Below are 14,120 nucleotides of genomic sequence, written 5' to 3'. Positions count from 1 at the left end.
TATTGAACATAACCAACCATGGAATCGTAGTCTGGACAAATGAGAAAAGCACAATTGCACCACTAGGTGGATTAAAACAGGTTTTTATTTTGGGAATGCGTCGAGTTGAGACGAAAACGTAATATGATTAATATCGAGGATAACACTTTCCAGAGAGAAATTTATGAGAAATGACGATTTCCATTCGACTCTAGCAAGTCCTGATCGATTTTGATGAGAATTTGATTTTTGTTGTATGACCAATTATATGTATAGGTCAAATGTTCAAAAACAGTAATTTAATGTCAAGATAACATCATTTTGAAATCGCCAATTTCGGAGGTTTAGTATCTTCGATGAGTTTTACAAACGTTAAACAGCGCATCATTTGATAAAGTAATTTTGGCGGTATATCGTCCAAGAAGTATTTATGGTGAATTTTCTCAGGTTAATATTCATGACTACAATAAAGTCTCAACAAATTCGCTAAAAACACGAACTCTGAACTATGTTCTGAAAAATTAATTCTGCATAATTTTAAAACTTCGAAAATTACGGTGTCGGAATTATGCCGTTTGGACAGTAAGATCGAGTTTCACCAAACCCTCACCAGTTGTAAAATTGGTATTGTAAAAAAACGTAAGGGCGATACTTCAATGCTGATAAGTGGGACCGAAAAAGTAAACAATCGTCAAAGGGGCGATACTATCATTTTGTCAATTTCAATAGCAAACACAAATTATAATTTAATAATTTCAAATACTTCATTCAAGTTTTGGGTTTCGATCACTGAATCATGCAATCTAGGATGTAAAAAACACAATAGTTCTTAAATAAGAAATAAAACCAAGTCTGGAAATATTCACTGTTGATTTTCTTTGAATGGTGTCACTGCTAGTATCGCGTTTTTTTTTTCAGAAAAAGCGTTGATTTTTAGGTCTCAGTCGCGTTGGAAATTTGAGTAAAGTATAAACTTCGATTTTTTGGCTCAGTACAATATACATAACCCCTTTAGGAAAATTCAGTTTTCCCACCACAATGCATTGATTGAGGAATTTAGATATTTTATTAACAGAGCATTAGCAATAATTCGTTTGTATGTCTATTTTATGGGGCATTTTTTCGCTTTCCCATTGATTTGGTTTGAGATTTCTAGCACTGATGTTGTCCTATGGCTATGCTGAGTCCTGCCACAATCCCATGTAGTATGTGTTATCAAAAACATCGCGAAGCATCAAGTTCTAAATGTTCTCAAACGATATAATATCCGAAGAGTGTGATAAGAGTTATAAGAAATGTCTCATCACACTGTTAGGTGGATTAAAGGCGTTTTTTACACCGTAACAGGCAAAATTGAAATCCTAATAACTTTGACATTTTTACACTTTTGGATGTGTAGGGCTCATGAATGACTACAACGTTTCCGAAAATGGGAGTATCTTCTTAAGACAAATAGAAAAAATATAATACTGATCGATTCAAATGTTTTATAAAGCTTTACTGAAGACACCAGAGCACTAGAATATCATAGAGAGCCAGTAAATACTTTTGACGGTTTGGAGCCACTGTGTAACGATCGTGACCCAATTCTTTCGGAAGTATACAACGTCTTTCTTTAGCACATGCACGGAAAACTTACATTACAAATTGATAGCATATTTCGCTATTTGCCTCTCATTTACTCTGCTGTAAATTCAATATTCGGTCTAACTTTGCATATTTCTGTTTCTCAGTGTATATTAAGTGCATTAATTGGTTTAGACAATAACATGTTTGGTATTTTTACTCTACAATTTTAATATAAAGCATACGATGAACATGCTAACATCCTTGATGTTTTCAGTTATTACTAATAAAATAAAAACAAATTTGAAATCAGCCGTATTATTGAGGCATCTGGTAGTATGCTGTTGAAGCGCAACGATGTTTACCTCCAACAGAAAGAGCATATTTCGCGTTCGCCTCACCACTTCCAGTAAAAGTTAGCCATACTTAATCCATACGCCACACGTCTAAGCGGCGAAAGGTTTTACTCTATTTGGGACAGCATTAAATTCAGGGTAGATCATTTTCGGTAACTATGTAAACAAACGTGTGAAATTTGGATAGAGTAATAGCCGGCTGAACTGTGAAATGAAGAAAGTGAAGCATATATTACTTCTCCTCCATTCATCATAACACGACTCGGTGTTGTTTACAAACCGCAGCAAAATATTGAATTTACAAATAAAAACTTTTGCTCTTGATTTGATATGCATTCGATAGGCGGCTGGTGGTTGTTCAGTGGTAATAATAAAATAACATGCGAAAAAGCAAACCGTATTTACATACAAACATTTGGTTTGTTTGCGCGAGAGAAAATTTTGCCCAGTTGCGCCAGTTGCTCAGGGCTTTTAAACAAATTATTGGCCATATAGCCATATAGTCGAACGAAGCCAAATCAGGACAGAACACTTACGGTTTGATTAACAGGGGCTATGAACTGCTAAATTTTTCTTTCTAGCAGCAATGGTGGCTTGGATTTGTTAAATATGTCTGTACGATCTATTGATAATGGAAATGAATTTGTGGATGTTTTTCGAATTTCATTAGCCAATTTAAAATTTAGACCGGTGCGCCGCCGTGCCACGCCGCCGCCGCCAATTTCAACAAACGCCGACGCCGAAAGGTAGTACGGCGGCGCGCCGCCGACGCTTTTTTCTCACGCCGACAATTCGCGAACTCGAAAATCATTGACTCATAATTTTATCCACAAATCTATGAACACTGTCTATGGTCCGAATATATGACGTTAACTGATTCATGATTTATCACATTGATCTTTATTTGGTATTAGTGGTTGTGAATTAGATCACAAAATTAACAAAATCTTGATATTTTCTCGAAAATCATTACACGATACTCGGAATATAATTCATGGAGCTATTCTTGCTTCGTCAACTGGTTATGATTGCGTGCATATAAGTTACAATTCACCATTCGTGGAATGGTCCACAAATTCAAAAAAAAAAAAATACTTCCACTTTCAAGATATAGTTGATTCTTAATATGTTAGACACGATTCACCAGTGGAGCTCGTGAAACTGTTCATGATATAGTTCATAAAGTAATAAATCTTTCACATAATCTTAATATACTTACGTAAACAATTTCAAGGAACTCGGATTATTATTTATGGACTATTCACTCTACTCTTTGGTTTTGAAATTTCTATGTGAGCTATTGTGTACAACTGCTAGCAACCAGTCTCATAGGCGCGAGCATTAGATACAAGGAAACTCTAGGACCTGTAACCCTGTTATTCTTTTGTTAAGATTCAGTGTAATTTTCGAAATTAAATGAAACTGTGCTGAGCACCAATAATTACCTAGCCACAATTCATGTCCGTGAAATAATTAAGAAAACTATAAGACGCGTGACTCTGTGTAAAAAATCCGACGGTGAGCTCAAGACTAAAATATCACGATAACACGACGAGAATTTACGAAAATCGTTGCACATCCTAGGGGCAGATCACTCTAGAAATGTATAACAAATTTGCATCAAATTAGAAAAAATGCAATTAATTTCCATTTTTGCATCAACTTTGCACTCCCTCACAGAAAAGTTTGTTTAACAAACGTCTTACGCTGATTCACTTTGTCCGACGTTTTGTTGAACGTAGGGCTAATTTTTTGTAGGGTTTTGACGTCATACACGCAACGCAAAATACATTATGAACTTCTATTTTGATGCAAAGAAATGCATTTAATTTTGCTGATTTTTAAAAATGCATCACAAGTGATCTGTCCCTAGTGCACATCGTTCAATTCTGGACTTTTTTACTTAATAAAGTTAATATAAATCAATGTATCATCAAGTTATGAACTAGAATCATAAAAATATTAAACATATTCAGATACCTACTAAACATTTGAGCATAATGGATTATTTTTTTGCAATAACTAATTTTGTAAACACACAAAAATTATTTTCAATGCGAGGTTTATTTATCATTGATTGAATCGTGATTTATTTAGAATTTTTTTTCTTCAAGAATAGTTTGGCAGAATGATCTTGACTTTTCGCGACGTTGGTGCACTGATGTGGCGATGTAGAGGGTAAGATTTCTGGTCTCATAAATTATTCATCGTGTGATCTAGCCCCACTCAGGAAAGATTTTCAGTGTCAGTTGCATCAGCCCGGTATCACAGACAAATAGGACGTAATACGAGATAAATTTTTATCATTCGTAGGAAAAAAGGTCGATTTAAATTACAAAAAATGCGCCATATCAGCGAGCGTGGCGTTAGTGAAAAGATTTTGACACAGAGCTAAATGCGTTACTTAGTTTCTGCATCCACCCGAAAACGTTACCGTCTTTTTAATCTCATGCACACCAAAACAAATAAAATGGGCTGAAAATGTGAAACTCATTCTTGTCGAAGTGCCCAAGGCGGGAGTTGTTTACAACCACTTCTTAAGTAAAAACACGATGCCGATCTGTGAGTAGCACATAATAGGATGCTAGTACTTTAATTGATTCGGTATATCGAATCACTAGATGTATGCAATGGATTAGAACTTGTTGGTCCCCGGAACTGCTGGAGAAATTGGCGGGGTGCAGGTGCTACGAAAACTAGAGATACGCTCAGACCATTTTCAATCAGGCTTGTTTAGTGATCAGTTTCAACCCAACAGGAGCTAAAACATCAAGTCGTGGAATTGTTATGAATGATAGTAACTGTATATTTAGGATTCGTCACGGTGTAGATCTGTTTGATTCTAATACATCGAGCATACTTTGCATTCAAGATAGAAGCAAATCTTACGTTGGAAAAAATGTAGTGCCATGGAATCGTATATGCTTTTTCATCGCGGCGATTTTGTACTTACAAGAAGTAAAAGTAAACGCCAGCCTGAAAAATGAAGTAATCCCAGTAAAATTCAGCCGGAATTAAACTGGAAATCTGGCTGGTTCCAGTTCATACACGGGATCCAGTGGCACAACCGATTCTAACTACAATCGGTTGTGTCACTGGAGCAGGAATACGAACTGGAACCAGCCGGTTCAATTCCGGCTAAGCTTAAAGCTTAGTCTTGAAAGGTGTCCTTACACGATCATTAAAAGTGACATTTCTGCGCAGTAATGCTATTAATAACGCATCGTGTTAGGGTACCTGATATATGCGGGATTCTAAAAGAGCGACGGTAAAGAAGACTAAATAGAAACAAAAGATAATGAAACGACAACAAGAATTAATTTCCTCAAACAAAACAAAAACTGTTTTACCGTTGCTTAATTTCCCAAATATAGAACTATAAATAATTATTATGGGTCATTGAAATACAGTCGTTACTCTGCATTCTTCAAATTTGTCCATTGCAGTCATTATTTTATGCGATGTCGTAGTATGCGACATCGACAATTTTTTTATTTCGTTCTTCAAATTTTACAACTGTAAAAATAGTTCCACCTTTCATTTATTTCTTGCATTTTGCAAGCAGGGTAGGCACTATTAGAGCTTCAGTTAAAAAAAAACGCTTTTAATCCACCTAACAGTGTGATGAGACATTTCTTATAACTCTTATCACTCTCTTCGGATATTATATCGTTTGAAAACATTTAGAACTTGATGCTTCGTGATGTTCTTGATAACACATACTACATGGGATAGTGGCAGGACTCAGAGAATTGCTCAAATCAGCATAGGACAACATCAGTGCTAGAAATCTCAAACCAAATCAATGGGACAGCGAAAAAATGGCCCATAAAATACAAACGAATTATTGCTAATGCTCTGTTAATAAAATATCTACATTCCTCAATCGATGCATTGTGGTGGGAAAACTGAATTTTCCTAAAGGGGTTATGTATATTGTACTGAGCAAAAAAAATCGAATTTTTTTTTTAATCGATTTGAAGTTTATACTTTACTGAAATTTCCAACGCGACTGAGAACTAAGAATTCAATGCTTTTTATTGAAAAGGACGATACTAGCAGTGACACCATTCAAAGAAAATCAACAGTGAATATTTCCAGACTTGGTTTTATTTCCTATTTAAGAACTATTGTGTTTTTTACATCCTAGATTGCATGATTCAGTGATCGAAACCCAAAACTTCATGAAGTATTTGAAATTATTAAATTAAAATTTGTGTTTGCTATTGAAATTGACAAAATGATAGTATTTATAGTATATAGCCCTTTGGCGATTGTTTACTTTTTCGGTCCCACCTATCAGCATTGAAGTATCGCCCTTACGTTTTTTTACAATACCAATTTTACAATTGGTGGGGGTTTGGTGAAAATTGATCTTACTGTCCAAACGGCATAATTCTGAAACCGTAATTTTTGAAGTTTTAAAATTATGCAGAAGTAATTTTTCAGAAAATAGTAACAGAGTTCATGTCTTTAGCGAATTTGTTGAGACTTTATTGTAGTCATGATAATAACCTGAGAAAATTCACCATAAATACTTCTTGGACGATATACCGTCAAAATTATTTTATCAAATGATGCGCTGTTTAACGTTTGTAAAACTCATCGAAGATACTAAACCTCCGAAATTGGCGGTTTCAAAATGATGTTATCTTGACCTTAAATTACTGTTTTTGAACATTTGACCTATACATATAATTGGTCATACAACAAAAATCAAATTCTCATCAAAATCGATCAGGACCTGCTAGAGTCGAATGGAAATCGTCATTTTTCATAAATTTCTCTCTACATTCGGAAAGTGTTATCCTCGTTATTAATCATATTACATTTTCGTCTCAACTCGACGCATTCCCAAAATAAAAACCTGTTTTAATCCACCTAGTGGTGCAATTGTGCTTTTCTCATTTGTCTAGACTACGATTCCATGGTTGGTTATGTTCAATACAATGGTGGAAATGAATATTACATGTTCAGTACGATTTGCACGTACATACAACGGATCGACAGCCACGATCTTGAGATACTATGTGATACTGAAACATCGCTTGAAACCAGCGGCGGATCATGGAGAAAGATCCGAGAGATCCGGGTCCTGCCGAAAATTTTCAACTTGTTAAGAAATTTAGTTTTATTTTTAAAGTAGCAACCCCTCACTGCATACTCGTTCCGGGCCGGTATGATTGACGATTTTGAGAGTGGTTGCATAACCTTTCTACATGAGAAAGGCAAAAATGTACCAAAGTCCAAAAAAATCAATTTTTGTCAAACATTATTTTTTTCGAGTTTACATCAAATCTCAATGTTTCATGCATTATAAAGTCATTTGGTATCAAAAATACAAATTTGATTTTGAAAAATTTTCATTTCAGTTTATATGGGAATTTGCTGTGTGATTGCATTCTTCAACTCGTAACTTCGGAACTGGAAGTCCAATCAATCAAAAATTCAATAGCAGTCGATGGGAAGGTTGTACCTTTCATTTGAGACTAACTTTGTGCAAATCGGTCCAGCCATCTCTGAGAAACAGAGGTCACATTTTTTTCCACATACATACATACACACATACATACTCACACAGACATTTTCCGATCTCGACGAACTGAGTCGATTGGCATATGACACTCGGCCCTCCCGGTAGGGAGTAGATTGACGAATTTTAGAGTGAATGAGAAAGGAAAAACATTTTTAGCAAATGTTGAAAGTTATGCATTTTTTTGGTGAGCAGTTCTATGTTTCATAGACATTAAATCAATTTTAACTTCGCTTCCTATTAAATAAAGACCCTTATTACAGTACATCTCTACAAAAGCGAGCTCAATTTGAAAAGAAATCTGAGGATTATGATTAATTACAGAACTCTGGAATTTTCTATTGGAATGTTTTCAGGCAGGAATTTGATATTGATGCTATTAGACAACTGTGAAATCAAGACCAATAGATCAGTTACATATCAGGACCCCATTCCGACAATTTATCAAAAGTCCTCATGATGTTTACAACAACAGGTTATCAATCTACGGATCAGATAACTGTTATTGTAATATTGAATTAAATCAGTCAGCATCCATAAATTTTCAACTTCAATCCAATATTTTTTTTGGTTGTGGTGGGGGTGGGGAGGGGGGTTGTATTGTCTTAAACCCCGAAACCTTCTCTTGGCTACGCTGTTGCTTGGAGTTATTTATTTCGCTTTTCATTTTCCGATATGTTTCAGATCGATCCGATGGTTATAAGTTAGAAAAATTGCAGTCAGAAGGTTCGCACAAATGAACATTTTTGCACTGATAAGTTATCAAGTTCCTTCCAGACAACTTGGAAGTGTTCGGTGATTCGATTTATCGAAATAATGTTTGGCTTATTTCAATGGATTATAAAATAAATAGGCGACAAAGAGTAATCAATAAACAACAAGTCATAACTTTTAAAGTATTCAAAATAGATATTTGAAGACTTCAGTAAAGTTATTCGCAAAAGTAAGAGCTACAAATTTGCTGAAGACATCATTTCGATATAATCATTTCCAAGAAAATTTGTGAAAATATCTCACTCATAGGGGAATTAATCAGCAAAAGCACAATACCAAAAGAAAGGGCATATTGCCTCCATTAAATTCTCCGAAGATACTATTGACCTAAAATAAGCCGTTTTGGGGTTTTCGAGCTCTCCATCGAGTCAGAGGTTGTTTTTTCTAGTCCGTAGTGCTGTGTGAGGCGATAAAGAATAGTTTTAATCCGCATTCAAGGTTATTTTGCCAGTTCGGTTCGGTCCTCAGTCTTTTGTTCGCGTGTGAGGATTAAACAATAGCCAGCTGTATAAGCTGGATCGGTTCGTCGTTGGACACCAGTTTAAAGCTAAGTGGTTTTTGTCTTTTGTAACACATTTATTGCTTTCTTCCGTCTGCGCGGGCGCTGACCCCGTGCGTTGACGTTTTCTATGGTTCCCTCTCCGGATGGTCAAATGGAAGTTGAATCGGGTTCAACTTCTAAGGCTCCCCCCCGGCCCAAATGCTATCCAGAACTCTCAACTGGTCCATTTGTGGTCTTCTTTCGGCCCAAGACTAAATCACTGAATCTTCTTCAGATTTCTAGAGACCTGACGGAACGGTTCTCGGCTGTGACCGAAATTTCAAAGGTCCGCTCGGACAAGATAAGGGTGTTGCTAGCCAACTCAAAGCAGGCAAACGATATTGCTTGCTGTGAGCACTTTACGCGGGATTATAACGTGTATATTCCGGCTGTAAGAGTACAATCCGAAGGCGTCGTAACCGATGAGAGTTTGACGTGCGAGGATCTGCTGAAGTACGGGGTTGGCCGATTCAGAGACCGCTTACTTCAGCCAGTTAAAATACTTGAGTGCAAACGTTTGCACTCAGTAGTAGTTGCGGGGGATGGTTCAAAAACGTACCCCCAATCAAACTCTTATCGGGTGACCTTCGCTGGTACCGCTTTGCCAAATTTCGTCCTCTTGCACAAGGTTCGTCTGCCTGTGCGTCTGTTTGTGCCGCGGGTCATGAATTGCACAAAGTGTAAACAATTGGGTCACACAGCCACCCATTGTAGTAATAAGGCCCGCTGTGGAAAATGCGGGGAGAATCATCTGGATGATTCGTGCAGTAAGCAAGCCGAAAAGTGTCCTTACTGTGCGGAGAGTCTGCATGATATCTCGGCATGTCCCGCGTACAAACTGCGCGGGGATAAAATGAAACGTTCCCTTGCGGGACGATCCAAACATTCTTTCGCAGAAATGTTAAAGAATGCTACGCCACCATCCTCAGCAAACATCTATACTCACTTGCCTCCTGACGAGGGCGAGGCTGGTAACCCACAAGAGGGAACATCTACTAGGGTGCCTAGAATTTATAGGAAGAGGAGGAACACTTCCTCTCGTAAAGTTCCTTGTAAAGGCCAGAAGGTGTCCCTTGAGGGGGCTCCGAAAGTCACATTTATTGGAAGTGTTGCAACCAAACCGAAGCAATTAGCTCCTGGTCTCGGAGGATTAAGCTCAGAGAAGGAGTTCCCAGCACTTCCAGGAACATCAAAAATCCCAAGTGTTCCTTTGTTTCAGTTCGAGAGTAATCACAGCACTGGAATTATAAAACTCTCGGACATAGTGGACTGGATAATAAAAACTTTCAATATTACTGATCCTATTAAAAGTCTTATGTTAGCTTTTCTCCCTACAGTGAGAACATTTTTGAAGCAGTTGACTGCTAAATGGCCCCTCCTCTCAGCGATTGTATCCTTCGATGGCTAACTCATCGAACGAGGTCACGGATTTGATCACTGTTCTACAGTGGAATTGCAGAAGTATCATCCCGAAAATCGATTCCTTCAAAATTTTAATAAATAATTTGAGTTGCGATGCATTTGCATTATGTGAAACTTGGTTAACTTCCGACATAGAACTCAACTTCCACGACTTTAATATTATTCGCCTGGATCGAGACACCCCCTATGGAGGAGTGCTTTTGGGGATCAAAAAGTGCTATTCCTTCTACAGAATTAACCTTCCCTCGATAACAGGTATTGAAGTTGTCGCTTGTCAAGTAACAACCAAAGGCAAAAGCCTTTGCATAGCTTCCATATATATTCCCCCCAACACCGCGGTTGGGCACCGACGGCTACAAGACATCTTAGAATCTCTGCCAGCACCGCGACTAGTTTTAGGAGACTTTAACTCTCACGGTACAGCATGGGGTTGCCTCTATGATGATAACCGCTCTTCCTTAATTCAGGATCTTTGCGATAACTTCAATTTGACAATTTTAAACACGGGTGAAATGACACGGATTCCTGCTCCTCCAGCGCGCCCGAGCGCCTTAGACTTGTCCCTTTGCTCAACATCGCTGCGGTTAAATTGCACGTGGAAGGTAATTCCTGATCCCCACGGCAGCGACCATCTGCCGATTGTAGTCTCAATCAATAACGGTTCAAGGCCATTGAAATCAATCAATATTTCGTATGACCTCACACGAAATATCGATTGGAAGAGCTATGCTGCCGCGATATCCGACAACATCGAATCTACCCAAGAACTTCCTCCGGAGGAAGAGTACAGCTTTTTGGCTGGCTTGATTCTCGACAGCGCGAATCAAGCTCAGACTAGGCCAGTACCCGGCGCGAACATACAAAAACGTTCTCCCAATCCCTGGTGGGATAAAGAGTGCTCAGACGTGTACGCAGAGAAGGCCGCCGCGTTTAAGACCTTCCGGAACGACGGGTTACCCGCTAGTTTTCGACAGTACGCGACGTTAGACAAGCGAATGAAGAGTTTGATGAAAGCCAAAAAACGCGGTTATTGGCGCCGGTTCGTCGACGGATTAACGAGAGAAACATCGATGAGCACTCTTTGGGGAACAGCCCGACGTATGCGAAATCGAAACAGTACTAATGAGAGCGTGGAATATTCAAACCGTTGGATATTCAATTTCGCCAAGAAGGTTTGTCCGGATTCCGCCCCGGCACAGAAGATTTACCGCGCCGCGTCTCCTCACGATAGCGCGAACGAAACACCTTTTTCGATGGTGGAGTTCTCACTTGCTCTCTTGTCGTGTAACAATAAAGCTCCGGGGCCAGACAGAATCAAATTCAACTTGTTGAAGAATCTGCCTGACTCTGCCAAGAGACGCTTGTTGAACTTATTTAATAAGTTTCTCGAGGCTAACATTGTCCCACTCGATTGGAGACAAGTGAAGGTCATCGCCATCCAAAAACCAGGAAAACCAGCCTCCGACCACAATTCGTACCGTCCGATCGCAATGCTATCCTGTATCCGGAAGTTGTTCGAGAAAATGATCCTATCCCGCCTCGACAATTGGGTCGAAGCAAATGGCTTACTGTCAGATACACAATTTGGCTTTCGAAAAGGCAAAGGGACGAACGATTGTCTTGCGTTGCTCTCAACTGAAATTCAAATGGCCTATGCTAGCAAAGAGCAGATGGCATCAGTGTTCCTAGATATTAAGGGGGCTTTTGATTCAGTTTCGATCAACATTCTTTCAGAGAAGCTGCACCAGCATGGTCTTTCAGCGACTTTAAACAACTTTTTACTAAACTTGTTGTCGGAAAAGCACATGCATTTTTCGCATGGTGACTTATCGACATCACGATTTAGCTACATGGGCCTTCCCCAGGGCTCATGTCTAAGCCCCCTTTTATACAATTTCTATGTCAACGACATTGATGAATGTCTTGACAATTCCTGCACGTTAAGGCAACTTGCAGACGATGGCGTGGTGTCTGTTACGGGACCCAAAGCTGTCGATCTACAAGGACCATTACAGAATACCCTGGACAATTTGTCTGCTTGGGCTATTAAGCTGGGTATCGAATTCTCCACGGAGAAAACTGAGCTAGTTGTATTTTCAAGGAAGCGTGAACCAGCACAACTACAGCTTCTATTAATGGGTCAAACTACCGCTCAGGTCTTCACAGTAAAATATCTAGGGGTCTGGTTCGACTCGAAAGGTACTTGGGGATGCCATATTCGGTATCTGAAACAGAAATGCCAGCAAAGGATCAACTTTCTTCGTACAATAACCGGAACATGGTGGGGTGCCCACCCAGGAGACCTAATTAGGTTGTATCAAACAACGATACTGTCGGTAATGGAATACGGATGCTTCTGCTTTCGCTCCGCCGCGAACATACATTTCATCAAACTCGAAAGAATTCAGTATCGTTGATTGCGTATCGCCTTAGGGTGCATGCAGTCGACCCATACGATGAGTCTCGAAGTGCTGTCGGGCGTTCTCCCGTTGAAAAATCGATTTTGGGAACTCTCATATCGATTGCTCATTCGATGCGATATCTTGAACCCGGTCGTGATTGAAAATTTCGAAAGGCTTGTTGAGCTCAATTCTCAGACCCGTTTCATGTCCCTGTACTTTGACTACATGGCGCAGAATATTAACCCTTCTTCTTACAATCCCAACCGTGTGCATTTCATAAATACTTCTGAATCTACTGTTTTCTTCGACACATCCATGAAAGACGAGATTAGTGGAATTCCGGACCACATACGCCCACAAGTGGTTCCAAACATTTTTTATAATAAATTCCGAGAAGTCGACTGTTCTAAGATGTTTTATACTGACGGATCAAAACTCGAAGGATCCACTGGCTTCGGTATTTTCAATCAAAAGTTCACCGCCTCCTACAAACTCAGTGACCCCGCTTCAGTTTACGCCGCAGAACTAGCTGCCATTCAGTATACCCTTGGAGTCATTGAAACATTACCCGCAGACCATTACTTCATCGTTTCGGATAGCCTCAGTTCCATTGACGCTATTCGCTCGATGAAACAAGGCAAGCACTCCTCGTATTTTTTGGGGAAAATACGGGAGCTACTGAGTGCTTTATCTGACAACTCTTTCCAGATTACCTTGGTATGGGTCCCTTCGCATTGCTCCATTCCGGGCAATGAGAAGGCAGACTCCTTAGCTAAGGTGGGTGCCTTAGAAGGAGACGTTTACGAAAGACCAATTTGCTTCAGCGAATTTTTCAGTATTACTCATCAGAGAACCCTCGAAAGTTGGCAAACTTCGTGGAGCAGTGGAGAGCTGGGAAGGTGGCTACATTCGATAATCCCTAAGGTATCGACGAAACCTTGGTTCAAGGGGATGGATGTGGGTCGTGACTTCATTCGTGTGATGTCCCGACTCATGGCAAACCATTACACGCTGGATGCACATCTCCGGCGTATTGGGCTCGTGGATAGTGGTGTCTGCGCTTGTGGCGACGGCTATCACGACATCGAGCACATTGTCTGGGCGTGCACCGAGTACAGTTCCGCTAGGTCTCGGCTAATGGATACCCTGCGGGCCCGAGGAAGACCAACCAACGTCCCGGTTCGAGATGTGCTGGCAAGCCGCGATGTTCTCTATATGTCCCTTATATACACCTTTGTGAAAACCATCAATATACAAGTCTAACTGCCCCTTGTTATCTCCTTATCATTCTCAGAACGCTCTTCCACCTGTATCAAACCATCTGTATCGAATGAGCCAACAAACACGGGACCTACGGCACGAACATAACACGCTTAACTCGAAATGTAGCCGATCCACATCTGAGCCGTACTACGAAATCGTCTGGAAAAACCCCTGCCATCTTGAGGAGGACCACCCGGCGTCCCAGTACATGATTCCCCTGTTGAAGGCCACCCGAGTTTGTAATCCATCCGTTGATCTCACGATGCCTGAAACTGAAATAATTT

This window comes from Topomyia yanbarensis, chromosome 1 (assembly GCF_030247195.1).
Source record: "Topomyia yanbarensis strain Yona2022 chromosome 1, ASM3024719v1, whole genome shotgun sequence".
In the NCBI taxonomy this organism is placed as follows: domain Eukaryota; kingdom Metazoa; phylum Arthropoda; class Insecta; order Diptera; family Culicidae; genus Topomyia; species Topomyia yanbarensis.
Note: the sequence above shows the minus strand (reverse complement) of the source record.